Source organism: Monomorium pharaonis, chromosome 8 (genome assembly GCF_013373865.1).
Source record: "Monomorium pharaonis isolate MP-MQ-018 chromosome 8, ASM1337386v2, whole genome shotgun sequence".
NCBI classification, from domain to species: domain Eukaryota; kingdom Metazoa; phylum Arthropoda; class Insecta; order Hymenoptera; family Formicidae; genus Monomorium; species Monomorium pharaonis.
In genome coordinates, this window is record NC_050474.1 from 13,489,538 (window position 1) to 13,500,546 (window position 11,009).

General features: G+C 33.4%; 1 long non-coding RNA gene across 1 annotated transcript; it reads left to right on the forward strand.

Moving 5' to 3' along the window:
- The first annotated feature begins 2,970 nt into the window (after nucleotides 1–2,970).
- Nucleotides 2,971–4,770, forward strand: LOC118647138. The gene is made up of 2 exons (XR_004964453.1): nucleotides 2,971–4,140; nucleotides 4,611–4,770. It is a non-coding gene; the product is annotated as an uncharacterized LOC118647138 (long non-coding RNA).
- Nucleotides 4,771–11,009: the final 6,239 nt, after the last annotated feature.

Consider the following 11,009-nt stretch of genomic DNA (forward strand, 5'->3'; position numbering starts at 1 on the left):
GACGTTTTTGAATTTTGCATTGGTAAAATCCAATCAGGATTTCTCTTCTGTAATTTTGTAGCTATTTGACGCCACATCACTTCATTACGTACTTTAAAACTTTTAAATAATGGTTAATTTTTTTTCATAAATTGATCAATTTCTTTACGGCGTATTCATCTTTCCAAGATGCAGCTGAAATAAAAATAGAAAAGAAAAATTAATTAGAAAGCCTAACATGAAAAAGACATATTAATTATTATGAAATACTTATTAGTAATGGTATACCTAATTGAGAATCTTCAGATTTCGTTGCTGTTTTAGCAGGAGTGCTGCAGGTGACTGCAGCATCTGCTGCAGTTTTATCTGTTGATGTTGTAATAACAGAAATTAAAGGAATATAATTTATCAATTAAAAAAACTATATATGTGACAATTGCATACCACGAGGTAAACTTGTTGCACATTCTTGAGCTTCTGGATTAACCTTTGTCGTGGTCGAAGATAGCAGTTCTTGCACTAATTCACTAGGAATTGGTAATATAACTCTGAGCTAAAAGAATGAAAACATTAAATATTTATGAAGTAGAACTTAACATATATTTGATATATATAAGATAATTATATAAGATAACCTCTAATGTCATGTATTATTTTACAAAATAACTTTACTACATTATATTCACTATCCACCAAACACTAAGTTACATGTAACGTACCTGTTAGTTGTAATTTCCCACTCAACAATGTAGTTGTAATATAACGCGTGTGTTATATTGCAATTATATTATTGAGTGGGAAATTACAACTAACAGGCACGTTACATGTAACTTTGTGTTTGCTGGGCAATTACGTTTTGTTCGCGACTCGGCGACGAGATCGCTGGTTAGCCCCTGAGGATGTTAAGCAGGGTGAGAGGACGTTCGTGGAACAGGTGTTAAATAAAATGCACTGCGATTACGTGTCACGTGGATTCATTGTGAGAGTCGTACCGTATATTTATCACAGATTTTAATTGATACACATTACACGCGTTTACTGTTTAATGAGCACACGAATAAATGTCTGGATGAGAATAATGTCTTGATCACGTACACGGGAAAGATTATATGAATCTGTTACCGATCGTTATGATGATGTCCGTGAGCCATTATCACGCGGCGCCGGCGTGCGCGTAGCGTAGTAAGCTTAAGCCTCTCGATCGATGCATTAAAGCAGTACGGATGACTCAATAATAATTAAATGAGTCCTTCCTTGAGTAATCGTCGGATGAATCTCCTATGATCTCACGAAAAGATTCGAGCACCAAAACTATGTCGAAACAGCCCAGTGAGAAATAGTACATCGAATTGACATCGAATCGACATCGAAATGATGATTTCGATGTCGATTCGATGTCGAATTGATGTCGAATTCATTACCGTTTCTCGCTGGGAATAGCACGATGAACGAAAGTGAACCGCCGCCATAGAGCACACCGAAGTAGATCATTCTGGTGATATGCGCATGCTGGTGCGCATGCTGGCGCTCATGCTGGCACACCACGATCTACGCGAACGATGATCAATAGCTGTTGCCATCTGACGTGACGGCGCAAACTCGGTACATGCTGAATTCCAAACACGTTTGTAAATAAATAATTTACAAATCAACTTATCAATAGAAATTACACAGGAATCTATTTTTAACACAATTTTTCACATGCAGCACGAGTATAAAATATTTGTATATTTTATATCAAATATACTTATGCTTATTATATTTATTTTGTAAATTACAATCGATTGATGTTTATTGTTTCGCTTACCTTCAGAATCCTAGTATACTAATTTTTTATCGTTATTAATCTCTATAATGTCTCCTATGTTTTTGGACATAGTCATTTTTATGATCTTGTATTTATATTATATTCCCGCGTTTTACTGACTCTCGATCGAGAGACGTTTACATTCTGCAAAAGAGCAGGGTGCAAAAGTCACTCAATCGAGAGCATCCAAAGTGTTCTTGAGTGGATCACCTAAGTAGCGTCACAGTAGTGCTCTCGGTTTCTAAACGGCAATTGGGAAGACGGGTGCACCCGGGTGGGGAATCTGAACGCAGCACATATTTTACATGTAGTTACCAGACAACAACTAGATTATTAAACTAGCTACGAATATTTAGCCAGTCATGAATTAATGTCAAAAAACTTATATAGTCGGTACCATGGTGGAAGGAAGTAAGGCGTGCTCATACTAAAGACGCGTTTTCGTATCGCTCTGCGCATTGTACCAGCGGCCTCCATTTTTTAATTCTTGTATTTATGTCGGAACTGTCAGAAGCAATCAGAAGGCATTTAATCTTAATTTCAGACATTTGTAGGTTTATACTGTCTAAGTATCGGAGCACTATGCCTTCACGTGCAGTGAAAAGTTGCTCAAATTATACAGGGAAAAAGGGATCTGGAAATCTAAAGTTTTTTAGATTTCCTATAGATCCCATTTTAAATGATCAGTGGAAAATCATTTGCCAAAATAAAAATCTTAATGTAAAAAATGGTATGTTACAGAAACATTTATTCTATCTCGTTGTATTTGCTAATACTAATTGTATTTAATCAAAGAAATAATAACAAAAACAATAATAATAAAGATTTTGTATGTGTATAGCTCGGATCTGTTCGATCTATTTTGATGCAAGTGCATATAATAAAGAGGCTTCATGGATGCGATCTATTCTGGGAAAAGGATACTCGCCCAAAAAAACCAGAAAACTAAAAACAGATGCAATTCCGACAGAATATCTTGAATTAATTGTAAATAAAGGTAATAATTCTTTTTTATGTTTCTAAATGTATTAATTTTTGTATTTATTTTAATTTAATATAATATATTCATTGAGAATCCATTCATTGTATTTTCTTATTTTATTTTATCCTTTTATGAATTTTATGTAATTTGTACAGGAATGAATGATACGTCATTTAAATTTGCCACTAAAAAATGGCGGCCACTGAAACAAAATTTCATTGGCTGTTCAGAAATATGCGTAATAGCCATAGAGCTTGTATTAATGGAGGGGCCATTGCTATATGCACAGACTTCTATAATATACTAGACTGCTAACCTTGATTCCCTAGGCGTACCAGTATATAATGTACATGTTGTGCATGACTGAATAACCGATCGGAATGTGTCATCTACTATGTATGTTGTACATTGTTCGTCAAGTGGAATGTATATGTACATATATATATATACATATATGCCAATAAATGTCACATATAGTTGCTACGAGTAATTTGTTGACATTTTTAAAATGTTTATATATATATATATATATATATATATTTAAAGAATGATACTTAATAATACTAATAAATATCATTAATATTAGGTTATTTTATACAAAAATGCTCTTAAAATGAGGTTATATTATTTGTCCTTTAGTTTTAATACTTAAACGAAAAGAAATGTATACCGCTTTCTTATATATATTTGGGCAGCCTTTTATCACATACCTTGGTTATTGTCATTTTATCTTTTTCTTTTATATTACAAGAGCAAAAGAATGATACGTTTAACGCATAAGTACGCATAAGCGTCCAAGGAGAACGCTCTCATAATCACATAATATATGTATATATTGTATCATACATCTCACTCACTCCTCTAGTAATCCATAGTCGTAGGACTATAAAATATTAGCCACATTCCAATCGGTAATTCAGTCTGCCGCCTATGAGCTCCTATTTGTACATACTTTTCGGGTACACACTAAATGGAGAATATATAACGAGCCTAGCAGTCTAGTATATTATAGAAGTCTGTGGCTATATGCCGGAGTCCGCGCGGGGAGAATCGACAGAGACATGAATATATTCTCATCACTGATCTCATTAAAGTGGATATGGCATAGGACGAAATAAGTGTGACCAATTGAAGGTTGTAGTCTCTGTACACAATATGGCGGTGTATACGAATACGAACACAGTTTACTGTGACGATGATACGAAATTCCACGTGTAATTAATTATCTATAGACGTAGATGTGTAGCAGTTTTATCCAAAATATTACTTTTTTATAATAAAAATAGTAAAATAGTAAAATAGTAAGATTCCAAAATTAAAAAATGTGTTTATTGTGGAAAAGGAAGTGAAAATAAACAACAAACGTTCATAGGTGAGTAAGGTTAAGTCTGAAAAGTTTAATAATAATATGTTTAATATATAATGTATCTGGATTCAAATACGTACCTCATAAGTACATAAGTATTTGTTGAATACACATTTTTATTATGTTGCTTTAAATTACAAATTTAAGTTTTAAGTGATACGTTTGTTTTGAATTCATATATTTTATGTTATAAAATATATTTATAATGTAACATTATTGTCATTATGTTTAAATAGCACAGCATGTGACTTGCAAAGTTTAATAAAGCACGCAAAATAACATTTTTCTATTACTACTTTTCTATTACTATTTTCTAAAAAACGCGATAAAAAAATTATCTTATTTTCTATTTGCTTCTATGCTGTGCATGTATATAGTGCATGTATATACATTTTATTACGTACATTATAATATTTATACTTAAATATTAAATAAATCTATGCTAATCTATGTCTAATAGTTACTTTTTTTACAAGCTGCAAGTATGGATTACTACAACACAATTAAGGACACGAGGACAAAATAAGCTATAACAATACCCTTTAAACTTATTTATAAGTTTAGTAGTAGTAGTATTATTTATTAGTAAAATTATTTAACAAGATGGTCATAAATAAAAATTTACGATTTTTAGACACCTGCAAAATTTTATTTTTTAATCTTTTATTTATCCTCTTATTTAATAAAATATTTATATATTTTGACTCAATTTATACATAAAAATGTTATATATTACCAAATATTTTTTTAAATATTACAAAATATTTGTTATAAAGTCACTTACAAATGTCACTTACAATTATAAAAAAATACATAATATTAAATGTTATATGTATGATATAAAACAATATTATAAAAATTCAAATAAACACATTCCAGATTAATATTTTAGAACATTTCAAATTACTAAACATATACATTTTAATATATTTTGTAAATTAATTAATTTTTTAATTCATTTTTACTGGTTACATTATAATCATATTTTATATTTTTACAATATATCTTATTTAACACATATATTTTGTGTTAGTCATTCAAATTTTCCGCCAAAAGCGTGTACGCTGACTACAACTTTAATGGCTTCCGGTATTCTATTGGTCACACTTTTTTACCTCAGATTATTAGGGTATGCCATATCCACTTTAATGAGATCACTGATTCTCATATATTGTCTCTTTTCGTGTTGGACATTCCCACCACTCCGTTTTCTAGAAGGAAAGAAGCGCCACACATACGAGCAGTACGACAGGTACGAGTCTACTTACTTGGTGTCTACTTGGGCCTTAGGCTGTTACAATTAGTACAAAAAATTTTTACATACAAAAGTAATACTGTGCATTCATTGATCGGCATGCATCTTTTAGATTCTAAATTATGTACCACTTAATGAATGCACATTGTTATCTTTGTAAGCAATTTTTTTTCGTACGAGTTCGAGAATCGGGCCTCAGATTGTATAGTTACGAACCTGTTCCCACACGAAAAAAGACAGAATATATCCACCTCTCTGTCGATTCTCCCCGCGCGCGTCGCGATGCACCAAGGCCCCTCCATTAATACAAGCTTTATGGTAATAGCCATAGACTAACGTAGACGGAGTCTTTCGAAGAGGGGTAGCTGATTTTTGCGGTAAGGAGAAAGGCTAGGAACTTCGGTCAGTTCCATCGCAATTCGACTATGTTCGGCATTATATCGTCCGTCGCTTACTCGCTCGCGCTTTCTCTCTCTCTCGCTCTCCGCTCGCTTTCTCTCTTCCTCTTGCAGTCATATTCTCTCTCGCTCGCGCTCTCTTTCTCTCTCTCTCGCTCGCTCTCTTTCTCTCTCCCTCTTGCAGTCATATGTCAAATTATTAGTCAAATATTATCGAGCATATCCGAATTCAACCGAAGTTTATAGAGTACCTCTTCACCCCGAATATCAGCCCCCTCTCGTCCTAAGTGATAGGTAATGCTCCGTCTACGTTAGTCTATGGTAATAGCACACCTTACTTTTTTCCACCATGGTCGGTACTATGAACAACCATTAGGGCCTAAACACAATGCCAGACAATAGGTAATAGGAACATAAATAATGAAAGGGAGAAAGAGAGAAGGATCTTCTTCTCTTTTTCTCTCTTTCTTTATTTCCTATTTGTCTTTATTGGTCTTTCCTATTCCATACTGGCCTTTAGGTGTACAAATAAGTTACCGCTGTTTGACAAAAGTTGGTGTCACCAGTAAGCTATGATTAAAATTGTCAGATGTAAAACGCCATTGTTGTAAGGTTGGATATCTGTCAACAACATAACTTTGTAATATTAGTAAATTTTTATCAGTATAATATATTCTTTTGTGTGCGAAAATGTCGAGTTTTGAGCCAAATAAGCGTCATTTGCGGAAACTCTTGATTTACTTTTTTAATTTGAAAAAATCTGTAGCTGAGGCGGATCGATTGCTTGTAGAAGCATATGGTGAGGCTGCCTTAAGTGAAAGAAGTTATCATGAGTGGTTTCAAAAATTTAAGAACGGTGATTTTGACATCGAAGACAAAAAACGTAGCGGAAGGCCGAAAGTGTACAAAGACGCAGAATTGGAAGCATTATTGGATCAAGATTCGTGCCAAACGCAAGAAGACAAGCAAGCGATGGACAATACTTCGAATAAAACATAAGGTTTCGTTCTTTCACAATAAATGCCCAATTTTTGATTAAAAACGGCGGAAACTTATTTGTACACCTAATAGAAACCTTTAATTTTTATTTAGTATTAATATATTATAAAATATTTAGTTTATATGACATAATATTGTGTAAAATATTTAGTCTCTTTTAATAATATGTTGAATAAAGATTTTTCCTTTATATATATAAAATATTTTTTATATAAAATATTTATATAATATTTTTAAAAATAAATAGAAATAAATATTTATAAATATATACTTATCATAATGTAGTTTATAATAATAAATTTGTGATATAGTTGCTATCTAGTTATTATATATAAAATATGGTATTCACTATTCCGATGACGCTGTCTTTCTTAAAATATATGATCTACCCAGATAGCCACAAATGTATGTATGAGCACAAATTGTTCTCATGTTGCTAATAAAGATGTTAGCATCTTGCTATGCATTTACGTCGTCCCTTGTGCTGTTATTTGCTAGCATTCGACACTGATCTTAAATAATGCTAGCATAATGTTTGAAACGTGCAAAGAATTTTATTTCCGACATCGAATGCTAGCAAACAACAGCACAACGGACGACATAAATGCATAGGAAGATGCTAATATCTTTATTATACCAAACTGGCTATCTGGGTAGTTAACCATTTACCCACACAGCACGGGAAGCTCCCGGGGAGGTCCCGAGGAGCTCACAAAATTTTTCATAAGCTTCATTTAAGCTTCCAAAAAATTCGCACGGAGCTCCCTGGGAGCTGCTATGTCCGCTTTTAAGAGCTGCTTGAGAGCTTCATTTGAGCTCGCAGGGAGTTTATAAATTATGTTTTAAGAGCTCCCTGCGAGTTTCAAAATAATTCTCGGGAAATTTCTATATAAGCTTCCCGGAAGCTCTTATGTCCGCTTGTGAGAGCTCCCAGAGAGCTTAGATGAAGTTATCAGGGAGCTTATATAGAAGCTTCACGGGAATTATTTTGAAGCTCGCAGGGAGTTCTTAAAACATTATTTCTGAACTCCCTGCAAGCTTAAATAAAGCTGTCAGGGAATTCTCAAAAGCGGACATAGGAACTGCCGGAAAAAATTTTATTTTTATATTTTCTTAATTTTCAGAAGCTCTCTCTGAGTTGCGAAGGTCCACGAACTCTCTTCGTGTAACAAAAACAATATATATTATACTTTGCTGCTAGTGAAGTATTAACTGCTAGGTAAGCCGTGAGTGATGGTTTTCTTTTGTAAGCCTTTTGGAGTAAATTTTCTCACAAGAAGGAGGAGCGCCGTGCCTTCGCCTAGTGGCGATCTTATGAACTATTCGCGGCTATATGACTATACATGCAGTACATTAATTTACCCAATATGTTCAATCTCTGGGAGTTTGTTTTGTCAAATTTTGTAAACTTCTTAAAAACTCGGCAAAACGAACTCCCTGGGAGCTTGTTTTGTCGAATTTTGTAAGCTCCCCGGGAGCTCAGCAAAACGAACTCCCTGAGAGCTTGTTTTGTCGAATTTTGTAAGCTTCTCGGAAACTCAGCAAAACGAACTCCCTGGGAGCTCGTTCTGTCAAATTTTGTAAGCTTCTCGAGAGCTCAGCAAAATGAACTCCTTGGGAGCTTGTTTTGTCGAATTTTGTAAGCTCCCCGGGAACTCAGCAAAATGAACTCCCTGGGAGCTTGTTTTGGCAAATTTTGTAAGCTTCTCGGAAACTCAACAAAACGAACTCCCTGGGAGCTTGTTTTGACGAATTTTGTAAACTTCTCGGGAGCTCAGCAAAGTGAACTCCCTAGGAGTTTGTTTTGTCGAATTTTGTAAACTTCTCGGGAGTTCAGCAAAATAAACTCTCTGGGAGCTTGTTTTGTCGAATTTTGTAAGCTTCTCGGGAGCTCAGCAAAATGAACTCCCTGGGAGCTTGTTTTGTCAAATTTTGTAAGCTCCTCGGGAGCTCAGCAAAATGAACTTCCTGGGAGCTTAATCGGAGCTTTGTGCTGTATGGGTAGACTCATAATCAGTATAAACCGAAAATCCCTTATTACAGATCCTTACGTAAATTTAACGAATTTTTGAATTTTTGTCCGCCATATTAGATTCGCCTTTTTGAATTGTAAAAATCTGACTCCAGATTTAAATTCTACGATCCAAAAAGCATAAAAAAATTCATGTACATTTTAAATACATAGAGTGGATATAATTTGCCAACGTTCGAAATAGCCACGCGTAAATTTGACCACATTCGAAATGGCCACGTTCGAAACGGCCACATTCGGAATAGTCACGTTCGAAATGGCCACGTGAAATATTGTACGGAGTTCAACTTGCCCACGTTCGAAACAACCACGTCCGAAACGCCCACGTCCGAAATGGCCACGTTCGGAATAGCCACGTTTGGAATAGTCACGTTCGGAATGACCACGTTCGAAATGGCCACGTTCGGAATGGCCACGTTTAAAATTACCATGTTTGTAAGGGCCACGTTTGGAATGGCCACGTTCAAATTGGTCACGTTCGAAACGGCCATGTTTGGAAAGATTTTTTTCTTGTTTGCGTGAAAAGTTGCAAATCTATGTGGTGCAGAAAATGCTTTGCGCGCGCGCAAACACACGCACACACACGCGCGCGCGCGCGCGCACGGGCGGCCTTCGGCCCCCCCTCCCGCACCCATTCCGTCTAACAAGGGAACCTCGCGAACTCGAAAATTCTGATTTTAATGAAACTTGGCATAAATGTAGAGGGGGTAAATACATGAATTTAGAAATTTATCGTAGCTGCCCATAAACGGTTTAAAGGGGTAAAACCACCCTTCAAAGATTGAGACATTTTTCGTTTTCTCGATATATCTCGTAAACTAAACAAAATATTAAAAAATGTTTTATACAAAAGTTTTACAATAAAAGTACTTCTATCTAACTACAGTAATTAAATTAAAAACAAAATTTTTTCTAAACAATTGTTTTTTAATTTTTGAAAAAAAAATTTTTTTCAAAATTTTATTAATGTAGTTAGATAGAGATATTGTTACCATAAAACTTTTGTATAAAACATTTTTTGATATCTCCAATACTTTTCGAGATATATCAGAAAAAGCAAAAATCTGCTCTACACTATGCACTGAAAAAAGCATGAGAGAATGCGATAGCACCGCGACGGAGAGCGTTAAAAAATATTTTAAAGAAATTTTTTATTAAGGTTTATTTATGATATTGAATATAATATAAGATACTAAAAATATAATAAAAAAATATTAAAAAATTAATAAGTAATGCATTATTTTTTAATTTGCATTTTCATTACTCTGATTTAAAGTATATTGTTGTTCAATGTATAATGCCACACTAAAATATGTTAATTTTGTATCTAGACATGGATATATCTCTATAACATCCACATACATGGATTTATCAATATAAGAAAAGATTTTAGACGCGATACTTTTGCAAGATCGACAGAGAGCGAAATAATGCCTTAATTGACAAATCATATAGCCGATTTGGATTGGCAGATGTCGTCGATCTGCGTCGACTCTTTGGCATGTCACCGCTAATGGATCCGGACCAAGAAGTCTGGATATAAATATTTTATATTATATTATATTATTATATTACTACATAAATACTTATGTAGTATATTTATATACTTATAAATAAAAATTAAAATTGAGATTGAATTAAAATGTAATTAGAAAAAACAAAACCAATATGATTTTGTTTTAATTTGTTAAATTTTAATTTAATCTTAATTTCAACTTTTTATTTAATTCGGACTTCAAAATCGTCTCAAAAATATCTACAATATATATTATAAAAAGAAATGAGATACCTGTCACTACAAAATGAGTGAAATCCCCACAAAAAAGGTAAAAAAGCGCCAAGTATACGCGCAAAAAACCCCCTCAAAAATGTATTCTTGTACAAAACAATTTTGATTTGACATTACAAAATAAGAGTATGAAGTTTTTTTCTATAAAAGTAATGATATGAAGATAATGCGCCAACTATAAAAATGGATGTTTATACGAACCAGAACATCTACTGTTTTATTATTATTCTTTGGCTGACGTTTATAGTTAATAAATATTTTACTATAAAAACTTGGCGCCGCTAAACCGAATAATTTGTTTTAATACAAAATCGCTTTCTTACAATCTAACTTACATATTAAAATAATAATAATAATTAATTAAAATTATAATTTGTCTTACAACCAAAATCGTAATAACAT